General features: G+C 36.6%; 1 protein-coding gene and 1 pseudogene across 1 annotated transcript in view; both read left to right on the top strand.

Moving 5' to 3' along the window:
- Positions 1-15,615, top strand: part of LOC107935666 (receptor-like protein 53) — a 152,411-nt gene that overhangs the window by 90,718 nt on the left and 46,078 nt on the right. The window lies entirely within an intron of this gene.
- Positions 770-3,625, top strand: LOC107963661 (cytochrome b561, DM13 and DOMON domain-containing protein At5g54830-like; annotated as a pseudogene).

Below are 15,615 nucleotides of genomic sequence, written 5' to 3'. Positions count from 1 at the left end.
ATTATCATTGTTATTTCATTACACCTATTTTTATTTAGATTTCAAAAAGAAATTTTAAAAGTATAAGTAATATTCGGTATTTTTGATCTTCGAGAGAATCGAGCCCTAACGTATTGGGTTCCGACTTTCTTTGTTGAATCAAAATAACGTATTGAGTAAAATTATAAATCTAGCTCTCAAATTTTATATCTTATATTGTTTTAGTCAAAATTTTAAAATAATTAACTCTCAAATTTTACAAATAGTTTCAATTTGATCCTCAAAATTTACTTTTCTCTTCTACTTCACCACGTGCGATTACCATCATTACCTCCACCTCCACCTTTCTTCCCAGAAAAAAACTTACCTTTCCTCTTTCTATTTCAACCTAATTTATTGTTAAATAGTAGCACATATATTTAAATTGCTTAGGCTTCATCTATCTAAACACAAAATAAATTATAATACCTTAAATTTGAACATGATTGAAAAAAAGGGGTTTTTTTTTTTGAGAAAGGTGGAGGAGAGGGCAGAACTAGAGGCAATGGTGATAGTAGTAGCGGAGGAAGTGGAAAGAAAAGGTAAATTTTGATGATTATATTGAGATTATTTGTAAATTTTAAAAATTAATTTTAAAAATAATGACTAAATTAATAGAAAATATAAAAATTAAGAGTTAAATTTATTATTATATTAATTTTTAACTGTCATATCCTCATTAGAGATTTAACCCTACTTAACGGAAATTGGAAAAAAAAAATCTCAGTCGGTTGGACTACAAAATTAAAAAATTTGAACTAGATTAAAAATTGACGGTTGAATGAGCAAAATTAAACAACTGATAGTTGAGAAGATAGTTGGGATTCTGGTTTCCTCTCTTCAGAAAAGCAGAAAAAAAAGTAAAATTATAAAACAATATCGAGACAAGTTGACGACTCGCTCCGGCTGCACCGAGTCACCACTCACCACCACGAGCCGCTCATTGGCTCTTTCCTTCTCTTTGAAACGTTCATTTTCCATCATCACCGAATTCGGATTCTCGAATCACCCGCGACCGGATTCGAATGTACAATTCCAAAATTTTCCTTCTAATCCTGCTCTTCCTAATCAATTCCATCGCCTCTTCCAAAGAGGATTTGGGTCAGAAATGCTCCAACACCAGCTCCCTAGTCGGGTTCGAATCGAACTTCACAATGGTCCGACACCAACTCCGTGGCCATCTCAAAATCTTTGATGGCTGCTCTTTCCAGGTCACCGGATTCGACATGTTATCCGGCTCATCCGACGTCATTTTTTGGGGCGCCGTCTCCCTCAACTTCTCTGACCTCACCAGTTGGTTCCCCATCTCTGGTCAACGCCTCAATCAAACAACTTACAAAAACGCATCGTTTCCAGTCCAATTGCTCCCCGACATAACCTGGGACTAGATCAACGATCTTTCAATCTAGGACATCGCCAGCACCTCGGACTTCGGCCATGTCACCCTCCCTCGAAACGGGTCGGATTCAATTTCGGACTCGGTGCATACAGTGTTTGATAACTGCAAGAACTTGTCGGATAATTATAGGGTCCGGTGGAACTTGAATGTGGAGGAAAACTGGATCAAGATCGGGTTAGAAGCGGCGGCGCCGACGACCTATTACATGGCATTTGGGTGGGCGAATCCGAATAGGACGAAGGAGCTGATGTCCAAAGCTGATGTTACGGTGGCAAGTTTTACTGAGGAAGGTAGGCCTTTTGTTGATGATTTTTACATTACGGCTTATAGTGAATGTAAGTTGAGTTCTAAAGATCAGACAGCTATAGGTGTTTGCCCTGATGTAGTTTATGAGAACTCGAAAAATGGCATGATGGTGAATAATACTAGGTTGGTTTATGGACATAGGAGAGATGGGGTTTCTTTAATTATGTTTAGGAAACCATTGAATTCGACAGATAAGAAGTATGATTTGCCTGTGTATCCTAATGAGGATATGAGTGTTATTTGGGCATTAGGGTTGATGAAACCACTGAATGAAAATCGGTCTCATTTTTTGCCCCAATTTCATGGGGTCTAGAGAAGGTTGCATAAGGACATTTGGTGCTTAATGTTTCAGAGAAGGTAGATGATTGTTTTGGGACATTGGATGCTGATGATAATGAGGATCAAGAGTTGATTATTGTTGATACAGAAGTCCCCCTTGTTGCTACAACAGGGGAGGTGTTGCATTATCCAAATCCGCCAAGTCCGTCTAAGGTTTTGTATATTAATAATAAGTAAGCACCGGTGTTGAGAGTGGAAAGAGGGGTTCCAGTTAAGTTTTTGGTGCAGGCAGGGCATGATGTTGCATTGTATATTACTTCAGATTCTCTAGGAGGGAATGCTATATTAAGGAATGCAACTGAGACTATTTATTCTGGAGGGCCAGAAGCAGAAGGAGTTGTAGCAAATCCTCACGAATTGATTTGGGTTCCCGATAGGAATACCCCCGATCAAGTGTATTATCAGTCCTTGTACCAGGAGAAGATGGGATGGAAGGTTCAAGTTTTTGATGGTGCCCTCACTAGTGTGCTTTTAGATGATCAAGTTACTTTCTTTTGGACGTTATCAGAAGATTCAATAACTATTGCTGCCCATGGTGTGAATAAGAGTGGCTATCTTGCAATAGGTTTCGGTAATGGGATGGTGAATAGCTATGCATATGTGGGCTGGATTGGCGATACTGGAAAAGGGCATTTAAATACATATTGGATTGATGGAAAGCATCCCTTGAACATCCATCCAACAAATGAGAATCTGACACATGTCAGGTGCAGGTCAGAAGATGGCATCATTACTTTGGAATTCAGGCGTCCATTAAAACCATCATGCAATCAAAATGATAAGCCAGAGTGCAAGAACATTGTTGATCCTACAACTCCTCTTAAAGTCATATGGGCAATGGGTTCAAAGTGGACTGATGAACATCTCAGTGAGAAATACATGCATACTGTCACGAGTCAAAGGCCTGTGTAAGTGCTGCTTATCCGTGGTTCTTCCGAGGCTGAGCAAGGTTTACAACCTGTCAAAGCTGTACATGGGTTTATACTGTTCCTCTCCTGGTGTATTTTGATTCCTGGTGGAATATTGGCTGCTAGATACCTAAAACATGTAAAGGGTGATGGATGGTACCAAATTCATATTTACCTACAATATTCAGGATTAGCAATTATCCTACTTGGTGTTCTTTTTGCAGTTGCCGAACTTCGCGGTTTCTATGTCAGCTCGTTACATGTTAAGCTTGGTATTGCTGCCATAGTTTTTGCCTCTCTGCAACCAATGAATGCATATCTCAGACCGGAGAAACCTGCTAATAGGGAGGACGCTTCCACAAAGAGATTAATTTGGGAGTATTTCCATGTAATTATCGGCAGAGGTGCCATTACTGTAGGAATTGCAGCACTTTTCACTGGAATGAAGCATTTAGGAGAAAGATATAGAGTAGAAAACGTCCACGATCTTAGCTGGGTATTAATAATATGGTTCTTGATTGCTGCATTGACTTGCAAGAGCCGACTCAATGGAAAGATTCAATTTGAATACAAGTTCACAAGTTCATATATAATTTTTATTAAAATTAAAAGGAAAGTTGATCCTCCAACTAGCAAGATTTTTGTACAACAATAAAGATGCAACCAAATACCCACATCGGGCCCTCTCCCTTTCACCAAATCAAATCATCTTAAAAGAAACGATGATTCCAAAGCACCATAACACCCCATCATCGTTAAATCATACTAATTCCATAAGACCCACAGCGGCTACATTTCTTTTATTTTCTGTTTCAACACTTACCATTTTACCTTGCTGCTGGGACCCCTTCCTTACCATAGACTCATGCATTCAAAGTAAAATAACTGTACATCAGCTTATTCTTGAAGATTTGCAAAAGACTAAATATGGAAGGGAGAGAGATGGATCCATCCTTTTGCTACTTGAAATTTACTCTTCATCCCACTGAATAATTCCAATATAAAATTATATCCTTAAGTTTTATAAATTCTAGTTTTCTAATTGATTAACCCATTCTATGCTTTCCAATTAATCAACCCTTCTAACAAGTTATTATTTTATATGTTCAATTGAATCCATCAGAGGTAAAATTTGTTGATGTGGATTTGGTTAATATATCCAAAGAATTTAATCTACTACTAAACTATTTGTCTAAATTCATGTTGAACGCCATTTTCTAAACAATTATTAAAAGAGAAAATATTTGGTAATAGTGAAAATATTATTATTGGATGAGACGTATAACTGGAAATTAATTTATTGTTGTGGATATATAATATATATTTTTCAGTAAATCAGACTGATATTGTTGTGGATATATTAAATAAACATTGCTTTATCCATAAAACAAGCATAGCATTTGTTGTTAATAAATTTTATCACAAAGAAAAAAATAAGTAATGTATTGTTGAATAGTGAATAATGGTGTAGACATGCAGTCTTGCATTACTTGTCAAAGGCTTAACATCACTGGAACAAAACAAATGAGATCAACACAAGACAAAACACATCCAAACAAACAATACACCAAAATGAGAGGAAGACAGAGATAGAAAGAGAGAGGGCAGAAGATTCCTTCTTGGTATGCATTACTACAAATTACACAGACTTTGACTTACACAATTTTCATCCTCGCCCTACCACCCACAACCCACCTAATCCTCGCTATATTTGCCTTATGACCCACTTCATATGATATATTTATAAGTATCAGTTAAATAAATATAAACCAATTTTTTGTGACAAAAGTATAAAATATATATCCTCCAGACTCCCACCACATATGTGACATTATTCTAACTGTCACTATTTACTATTTAAAAAAAAGTTAAGTCGTTACGACCTTTAATCGGTAAATAAGATATAGTTTCAAGTTTAAAAATTCAAAAAATAAAGTCATTACATAATATCAAAATACAAACAATATCTCAAATACATCATAAATATCTTCAAATGCAACACAAGAGCAAAAATTAAATACTATTAAAATAATTATTAAAATATTTTTTTATAAATGTTTATTTTTTAAATATGTTTATTATATTATGTAGGATGGGATGGGGTAGGTGGGGATGAGGTAGGTACAAGGTGATACTCACGCCTACCCCACCACTCACAACGGGTTTAATTTTTGTCCCCATCCCACTGTCAATTGAGCACGAAGTAGGGCGGGACCCGCAAAACTTGCCCCACTAGCATCCCTAAGTGATTCTACTTAAATTTTGATCTTTCTAATTTAAAAGCAATTCCTAATAAATCGAAAGATTCAATTTAAGTATAACATCACAAATTTTCTTCTTTAACTAATTTGAAAAAACATTATTATAACAAGTTAGGTGAAATCGAAGGGAATTTATTGCTTGATAAACTCAGAAAGAAAGAGACATGGATTAGATTAGAGTAATTATTTTATGAAATTATAGACATCACCATAGCCATATATTATTATTATTTAATTGGATAAAACTATTTAATTACAATTTTGAAATTAAAAGTGAAGATTTCTCAAAATTAGATGAATGTTATGCAAACGAGATCAAAGAAGGTTATAATTTAAGGTTGCCAATGTGACCGTAAAATCTATTCCATCTCAAGACTACAGATTTCCTAATCTATTAGATAGATGCTATGCTACTTACCTATCAGATTTTCTACACAAAGATTAACTTTGTAATTTCCGATATTTATAAGAATGAAAGGCCTTTGATTGGATATAAAAATTATTCCATAAATTGTGCTCTTATAAAGTAAAATTGTTAGGATATCTTTAATATGTAGGTTTAAAATTTTAAACCAAAATTGATTTACGGTTCTAATTTTGTAATTTTTTTTATTTTCATAGTAAAGGTGGATCAGCAAAAATTTTTATTATTACTTATACTAAAAGGCGAGAATATATGGAAATCTTTCATATTTCTGATTATTATGTAATTTAGAATACACCAACAAGATTCCCAATGGAAATTTATGATATTTTTAAAAACTTATGGAAATATATATTATTCTGCTTTAATTAATGCAACAATATAATGATATATAGTGTACGAAATGGCTAAAATTGCTGCAAACTTTTGACTCGCGGTAGAAGAAACATGCTTAATTACTTAGTTACATTCAAAAATACGTAAAAACTTTGCTTTATATAATATATATGAAATAAACAAAGTTTTGGACCGAAATGATAGATTAAAATTTTAAATGCAAGGCAACTATAATTATATTGTTAATTAAATTTAATAGCTAGATTGTTAAATTCAAGATTGTCAAAAATAATTATTTGAGGATGGTCCACAAAAAGCTTAATTTGATCTATCTGAATATTACAAAGTTTCTATTACTTGTTGGCAACATAGGTCCATCGAAGCAACTGCGACTTAGCCGTGCAGAACAAGTAAGAGATGAGAACTACAGGCATGCCTTCAAAACTAGAAATTTAGATTTTATAGAAAAAAGGTCTTCTCATCTGGGTATTTATTTTGTTAGACATTACAATCAAAGTTGAGGATCACGATCAAACATGTTGCAATCATAAGACTCTAAATCAAACCGTGTCACTCACTCTCTTCAGCTGGTCCCCAATACTTGTCTTTGTTGTTTTGATGCCTTACAATTGGTATTTGGACTTTTAAACCAATGAAAGATCAACAAAGTTCCCCCCATTTAGAGGGGTACTGACTTAGTAGTACTTGGGATGATAGGGAACAAGCATGACCCTCGAAACCTCTTCGCAACCAAAAGCATGACCCTCGAAACCTCTTCGCAACCAAACCAACTGATCTGTTTTTATTTCTAGTTGTAATTTAATCGGTATTACTGCCACTGATTTGAATTTGATAAAAATGAGTCTCGCAGACACCATCCAAGTCCAGCCCCACTCTGGGACAATAACTTCCATGGATATTTACCCATTGAGTAATTTAATTTGCCAACAAATTTTGATCTCACTAAACATCGAAGCTTGTTTCCGAACACCATCAAACTCACTTGTTTTATCCCATCAACTTTGAGCAATTTGTCAAAAACTAGAATCAAACAATCTCAAAGGATAGATTCCTACAACATTTGTAATAATTTTTTGTTTAACAATTTTTATCACAAAGAAAAAAGAATAGAGTAATCTCTAATGACATTAAATAAAATGATATTTGAGAAAAGGAACATGCAATGAATGTATTATTGTTTGGTTTTGAATATTGGGATAAGAAATGTAAAAAGTTAATAAAGATGTGGTTGATATTTGTCTAAATATGACAAAGTTTCTATTACTTATCTTTTCAATTCATGTTTTCAATGTAGGTCCATCCAACTAACAGCGACTCAGCCTTACATAACTAGAGATGAGAACCACAGGCATGTAATCCAAACTAGAAATTCAATTTTATAGCTAAGGAAAAGAAGAAAATTTAAGTCTTTTCCTCTCAATATTTATTTAATCAGAGATTACAAAATAGTTTCAATCAAACATGTTATAATAATTAGACTAAATCAAATAGTGTCACTCACTATCATCTACTTGCCACCAATACTTGTCGTTGTTTTTTATGTCCTGTAATTGATATCTGGACTTTTAAACCAAGGAGAAAGTTTCCCGTCCGTCAATTTCGCCTTTATTATATTTCAAAATGAAAAAAAAAACAACATAAAAATCGTATCTCATTTTCCAATTGCCAATTGGAATTTGTGATCATCTCGCACTTGGATTGCAAGAAAAACTGTAAATAATAAGCTACGGGAAAATGAGGTGATTTTTTTTTTGTGTGTGTGTTTTAATATAATGTAGATTAAAAAATTATTTTATTAATTTGTGTCTTTAAAATTCTTTTTCTGTCTTTTTTTTCCCTCAAAGCTACGGGAGTCGCCACCAATTTTTTTAATGAGGTGTGATCGGATCACCTCACAATTTAATCGTTTTAATAAATAGTTTAATTTATTAAAACATTATTTTTCGGTCTACAAAAAACCAAAAAATAGGTTCTGGAGTCGGTTACGCACGAGGAAGGATTAGTACCCTCAATGCGCCTAAAATTGGTACCTAGCTTTTTAATTAGTGTCTTAATATAAAAAATGAGCAAAGATTTTAAAATACGATCCTTGTATTTAAAAAAAATTGTATAAAACAAATTACCCGTTAAGACCCTCTCATTTTGGAGAGAGAAAATATCAAACCCAATGAGTTAGGGCATGATATTTCACCTCCTCAAAAATGAGCTTGTCCTAAAACAACTCATGTAATAAAATTTAAAAGGATATTCAATTTTTTAATTCAGTTGAAGAAATCGCAGCCCAATACGTTAGGGCACAATTTCTCAAAATTTCAAACATTGAATATTGCCTTTATTATTTTTTAGAAAAATCCTCATCTCGGGAAAACAACATGTCATATCCAATGCATTAGGACACAATGTATCGAATTCCCGATACGAGAATATATGCCGAAAAATTTACTTATTTGAAAGACACTCGATTATCTCGAATTTAGAAAAACATCGTACTCCGTAAGTTAGAATATGATTTTCTTAATTCTCGAGATTATTTTAAAAAAATTTGTTAAAAAAACAATCGTTTATTTGAATATACCGAAAAAATCGAAACCCCGTAAGTTAGGGTACGATCTTTTCAAATCAAAATACGAAATTTTAATTATTTTAAAGTCGCAATTCATGCATCAAAATAGAATTAATCTAACGCGAAATGGTAGAAATAAAACATGGTATTAATATGGGTAACAAAACAATAATGAATACGATAATGTAAAAATAATACGAGCAATAGCAACAAAATAAGATAAATAAAAGGACAAATCAATATCATACAAAATAACAAGTATATAAGCAAATAAAATTAAAACATGTTAAGAAATGGCTTAAAATTGGTAGTGGATTGTTGTTGTTGGTAGTGGGTTGTTGGTGGTAGTGGATTAGTGGATGGTTGTTGGTGTCCATTTTCAACCACAAATCTTTGCCAAAGTTTTGGACAATTATGTCCTTGAACTCTCTTATAAATAGAGAGGTTCATTAGCCATATTCATCATCCCAAACCAAGAGAGAGCAAAGCTTGTTCTTTGAAAGCTAGGATTTTAGCTTTCGGGTTTTCTATAGGGGTTGAGAGTTGTGAGGTTCTCGGGTTGTGTCTTGAGTGTAAAACACTTGTAATCTTCATCTTGTTATAGTGAAATTTCTTTTCGCCTCTGCCCGTGGACGTAGGCATTAAAGCCGAACCACGTAAATCCTTGTGTTCACTTTATTTTTCGTTCCGGTCAATTTACTTGTAGTCATATCGGAGTTCTCGAATCGATCCTTTCCGCAACAAATTGGTATCAGAGCGTAGTTGAAGGAGTGATAATATTTTCTGAATTGCCCTGTGACTGCAGCTTTGTCTGATCTTTCACATCAGGAAGAAAATATTATCATTCATTCAAAGGTTCCAAATTATGGCTACAAGTGTTTCATCGACTAAGTATGATGTCGAGAAATTTACCGGGAAAAATAGTTTCAGTTTATGGCGCATCAAGATGCGGGCAGTGCTGGTTCAACAAGGATTGCTAAAAGCATTGTCTGGTAAAGATAAATTACCAAGCACGCTTTCGGAAGAGCAAAAGGATGACATGCTAGAAAGAGCACATAGTGCTATTCTGCTATGTCTAGGAGATGAAGTGCTACGAGAAGTAGCGGATGAGAAAACCGCGTCCGGTTTGTGGCTCCGGTTAGAGAGCAAGTACATGACGAAGTCATTGACGAACCGGCTCTACCTCAAGCAAAGACTCTATGCCCTGAAGATGGAGGAAGGTACACCTGTTTCCCAGCACCTGGATAAATTCAATTCCATTATCATGGATTTGAATAATATCGATAACAAAATCGATGATGAGGACCAAGCAATAATTGTTTTGTGTTCTTTGCCTCCCTCGTATGAGAATTTTGTTGATACAATGATGTACGGTCGTGATGACCTGACTCTAGAGGAGGTGAAAAATGCCTTAAGTTCCAGTGAGTTGAGGAAGAAAATCACTGGTAAGGTGGTCGAAAACAATGAAGGCGAAGGCTTGGTTGCTCGAGGAAGATCCAAGGCAAAGGGTGGAAGTTCAAGTAAAAGCCATCCTAGATCGCAGTCCAAGAAGAGAATACAGTGCTACTACTGTAAGAAGTACGGGCACATGAAGGTAGATTGTCCGAAAAGGAAGGAGAAATCAGAATCACAGGAGCAACAAAATGATCGTGCGAATGTAGCTGATGCAGATTCTTCAAGTGATGCCGAGATCGTTCTTGCAGTATCCGACTCTTACGCTGGTGGGAGATGGATTCTTGATACGGGAGCTACATTTCATATAAGTACTTCGAAAGATGCATTCTCAACATACGAGAAGCATTCTGGTTCAGTACTAATGGGAAATGACCACGCATGTCAAGTCATGGGGATTGGCACAGTTCGTATAAAGATGTTTGACGGTATTGTTAGAACTCTAACTGATGTTCGGCACATTCCAGAAATGAAGAAAAATTTGATCTCTTTGAGTACGTTGGACAAGAAAGGCTTTCGGTACTCTGCTGAAGGTGGAGTTCTCAAGGTATTCTCGGGTGCTTTGACTGTGATACGTGGTAATTTGGAGCGGGGCCTTTACTTCCTCGATGGTTCCTCGGTTACAGGTGTTGCGGGAGTGTCATCATCAGATGATCTAGATTCTGACACCACGAAGTTATGGCATATGCGGCTCGGGCATATGAGCGAGAGAGGCTTATCGGTGCTAAGCAAACGAGGATTATTGTCTGGGCAGTGTACAGGAAAGTTGAATTTCTGTGAGCACTGCGTCTTCGGTAAGCAGACTCGGGTAAAGTTCAGCACTGGGATTCACAAGACAAAAGGCACAGTGGATTACTTCCATTCTGACCTTTGGGGGCCTTCTCCGACAATTTCTAAAGGTGGTTACAGATATCTGCTTACCTTTATCGATGATTACTCGAGAAAGGTTTGGGTGTATTTTCTGAAGAGCAAGTATGAGGTTCTCATCAACTTCAAGCAATTTAAAGCTTTGATCGAAAATCAAACAGGAAAGAAGATCAAGCGATTCCGGACGGATAATGGCTTGGAGTTTTGCTCAGGTGAATTCAATGAGTTCTGCAAAAATGAAGGAATAGTGAGACACCGCACTGTTCGTCGAACACCACAACAAAATGGAGTTGCAGAACGCATGAATAGAACTCTCTTGGAGCGAGCTCGTTGCATGCGATCAAATGCTGGGCTCGGTGAAGAATTTTGGGCTGAAGCTGTTAATACTGCTTGTTATTTGGTTAACAGATCTCCGTCAACAGCTATTGAGCTGAAGACTCCTGAGGAAGTATGGTCTGGTTCTCCTGCTGATTACTCTGGTTTAAGAGTGTTTGGCTGCCCTGCGTATGCTCATGTAAATGAGGGAAAACTCAAACCGAGGGCGAAGAAATGCATATTTCTTGGATACGGCCAAGGGGTGAAAGGATACAGGTTGTGGTGTCCTGATCCGGTTTCGTCCAAGTTCATCATCAGCAGAGATGTGACTTTTGATGAGTCATCCATGCTTCGATCCACCACAAATTCCCGGGAAAAGGAGGAGTCAGATAGAATGGGAGATCACGGTGTTGAGAAGCAGGTGGAGTGTCAGGTGGACGCTCCAATTCCTACGGAAGGTACTTCAGTCCAGGATGATCAAGTTGAGGTGCAAGATTCCGATGAAGATGAGTCACCTCAAGAAAAACCATATAGCATTGCCACTGGAAGAACGAAGAGACAAATCAAACCAAATCCGCGTTACGCTAATCTGGTGTCTTTCGCGCTCAGTGTGGCGGAGTCCATTGGTATAGAACCTTCCAGTTATAATGAGGCTGTCACGTGTGATGAGTCGGCACAGTGGGCAATTGCTATGAGTGAGGAGATAGAATCTCTTCACAAGAACCATACTTGGGAGTTGGTTAAGCCGCCAAGTAACCAGAAGATAGTTGGTTGCAAATGGGTCTTCAAGAAAAAGGAAGGCATCCTAGGGGTTGAAGCAACTAGATTCAAGGCACGATTGGTTGCTAAAGGCTTCACTCAGAAAGAGGGGATTGACTACAATGAAGTTTTCTCCCCAGTCGTAAAGCATTCTTCCATTCGTGTATTACTTGCCATGGTGGCCAAGTCTGATCTAGAACTTGAGCAGCTTGACGTAAAAACGGCGTTCTTGCATGGTGAGCTCGAGGAAACAATCTACATGCGTCAACCAGAGGGTTTTACAGTTCCTGGTAAAGAAGACCATGTCTGTCTATTAAAGAAGTCTTTATATGGATTGAAACAATCCCCAAGGCAGTGGTACAAGCGGTTTGATAGCTTCATGATTCAGCATGGTTACACAAGATGTGACTATGATGCTTGTGTCTATCATCGGAAGCTCTCAGATGGTTCGCACATTTATTTGTTGCTGTATGTTGATGACATGTTAATTGCTTCCAAAAACATGTCGGAAATCAACAAGTTAAAGTCGCAGTTGAGTGGTGAATTCGAGATGAAGGATCTGGGTGCTGCCAAGAAAATTTTGGGCATGGATATTCACAGAGATCGCAAGGCGGGCAAGCTTCGTGTGTCGCAGAAGAACTACATTAAAAAGGTTCTTCAACGCTTCGGCATGGATAAAGCGAAAACTGTGAGTACTCCGTTGGCACCACATTTCAAACTCTCTGCAGAGTTGTCACCACAATCTGATGAAGAAAAGCAGCAAATGTCTCACATTCCATACTCGAGTGCAGTTGGAAGCGTGATGTATGCAATGGTTTGCACTCGTCCAGACATTTCACATGCAGTTAGTGTGGTTAGCAGATACATGAGTTGTCCTGGCAAGGAACACTGGCAGGCCGTGAAATGGATTCTCAGGTACTTGAGAGGTTCTGCAGATTTATGCTTGGTATATGATCAGAGTGACTGCACTAGCAGTGTCACGGGCTATGTGGACTCTGATTATGCTGGAGATCTGGACAAAAGAAGATCTCTGACGGGTTATGTTTTCACTTATTCTGGAGGAGCCATTAGTTGGAAAGCTGTGTTACAGTCTACCGTAGCCTTATCTACGACTGAGGCGGAATATATGGCGTTAGCAGAAGCAGTGAAAGAAGCATTGTGGATGAAAGGTCTAGTAAGCAGTTTGGGTTTACAACAGGATTTCACTGTTGTATTTTGCGATAGCCAGAGTGCCATACATCTGACTAAAAATCAGATGTTTCATGAACGGACCAAACACATTGATGTCAGATATCATTTTGTTCGGGAACATGTTACGCAAGGTGACATTGTTATCAGCAAGGTTGCTACCGAGAAGAATCCTGCAGATATGTTAACTAAGGTGATCCCTGCATATAAGTTCAAGCATTGCTTGGACTTGATAGGTATTCGGGATTGATTAGCGCCAGAGAGGCGTTTGGAAGAGGTGATCCAGTTCGAGGAATTCACTATGATGTTCAGCTTGGTAAATTTCAAGCCAAGGTGGAGATTTGTTAAGAAATGGCTTAAAATTGGTAGTGGATTGTTGTTGTTGGTAGTGGGTTGTTGGTGGTAGTGGATTAGTGGATGGTTGTTGGTGTCCATTTTCAACCACAAATCTTTGCCAAAGTTTTGGACAATTATGTCCTTGAACTCTCTTATAAATAGAGAGGTTCATTAGCCATATTCATCATCCCAAACCAAGAGAGAGCAAAGCTTGTTCTTTGAAAGCTAGGATTTTAGCTTTCGGGTTTTCTATAGGGGTTGAGAGTTGTGAGGTTCTCGGGTTGTGTCTTGAGTGTAAAACACTTGTAATCTTCATCTTGTTATAGTGAAATTTCTTTTCGCCTCTGCCCGTGGACGTAGGCATTAAAGCCGAACCACGTAAATCCTTGTGTTCACTTTATTTTTCGTTCCGGTCAATTTACTTGTAGTCATATCGGAGTTCTCGAATCGATCCTTTCCGCAACAAAACATTCTTTCAAAATAATAATGAAAACGTAAATAAATAAATAAAGAAGATGAATAAAATTATAAAAATGTAAAAAGATATATATGTATGTATATATATGCATATAAAAATTATAAAATATAAAAATATATATAAGTATGTATATGTATTCATGAAATATAATATATATATGTAGATATGTAGATATGTATATAAAATATAAATATATATATATCTATATATATACACGTGTACATAGATATAGATAATATGAAAAAGTATGTACGCATATATATAACTAAATTTGAAATTAAATTAAAAAAAAGTATGAATGAGAAAATAATTATAATAATAAGGTAAGTAATAATAATAAACGCAATAATGGTAATAGTAATATTAAAAATAATAATAATGGTAAAAACAATGATAACACCATTAAAATTAATTAATTTAATAGCAAAAAGTAACAAAAAGGACTGATTTGAACTTAAAACAGAACTTTGGGGGGCAAATCTGTAAATAAATAAAAATAGGGGACCTTTCTGAATGCGGGCATAACATGGAGGGACTAAAAGGGCAATTTTCCCTTCTCCTCCAAAACGGCGTCGTCTAGCGATGACCAAATTGAAATCGCTGAAAACGCGGGGTAAAATTTAAAAAATAAAAAAACCTAATTTAAAAAATTAAAAAAAGGAAGGGATGAAGGCGCAATTATCCCTTCCGCTTAAAAAACACGCGGATCCTGCCTGGGTCGGGTCGATTTCGGGTCGACCTCCCCAAAACGACGCCGTTTTGGCGCCTGGGGAGGTCAGATGAAATGGCGCTGTTTTAAGGGGCTATTTAAGCCCAATTTTTTTAAAAAAATTCATTTCTACCACCATTTAAAAAAATTTTAAAAAACCTCCTCTTTTTCTTTCAAAACCTTTCCCCTCCTCCGGCCATGGTCACCACCAGCGAACGGCCGCGCCGCCGCAGGCGGTGGTCGGAGCTAGGCAAAGATTGGGTTTTTTAACCCCGTTCCAAATCCTTGTTAGAAACCCAATTCTCTTGACCCAAAAGGCCGAATAGATGGGATCTTTCGCACCCTTTTCGATCCGATTCCAATGCCAAAAGAAGGCCTCCGGCAATAGGCTTTCAGAACCGATAGGTACCCCTTCCCTTTTTTCTTTTATTGCGTTTTTTGTTGAGATAGTTCCATATATAAAAAAATAGTAAAAAAAACATAAAAAAATGAACAAGAACACGAAGAGAAAAAAATAAAATAAAATAAAATAAAATAAAAGATCTAAACACCTTTTAAGACTTTTTCTGCTATTTTGATTCACTGGTGCTGGTAAAAAAAATAAAAAGATAAAGTTCGGGCTTTTATAGCCGAATCGAAAACTGTTTGCTTCTTCTTTTTTGTCCATTTCCATGTTGTTTTTTATTGCATTTGTTGTTGCGTGTTATTCTCTGTTTTGTAGGTGCCAGAGGCCTGCTGTGATGGTTGCAGAGGCGGTGCAGGCAGGCTGGCGGCTAGGGGTCAGAAGACCTAGGTGCGGTGCACCTAGGGTATTTTTTTTACTATTCATTTTTCTGATTCTGTTGGGCTAGGGTTGTTAGGTTTAGTTTGGGCTGTTTGGGCCAGTTGTAAAATGGGCTGCTAATTAGTTTAGGTTTTGTTTTCATTTTGTGTTTG

The sequence above is a fragment of the Gossypium hirsutum genome, chromosome D11 (assembly GCF_007990345.1).
Source record: "Gossypium hirsutum isolate 1008001.06 chromosome D11, Gossypium_hirsutum_v2.1, whole genome shotgun sequence".
NCBI lineage: Eukaryota > Viridiplantae > Streptophyta > Magnoliopsida > Malvales > Malvaceae > Gossypium > Gossypium hirsutum.
The sequence above is the reverse complement of the archived record's forward strand: the minus strand, read 5'-3'. Positions and strand labels throughout refer to the sequence as shown.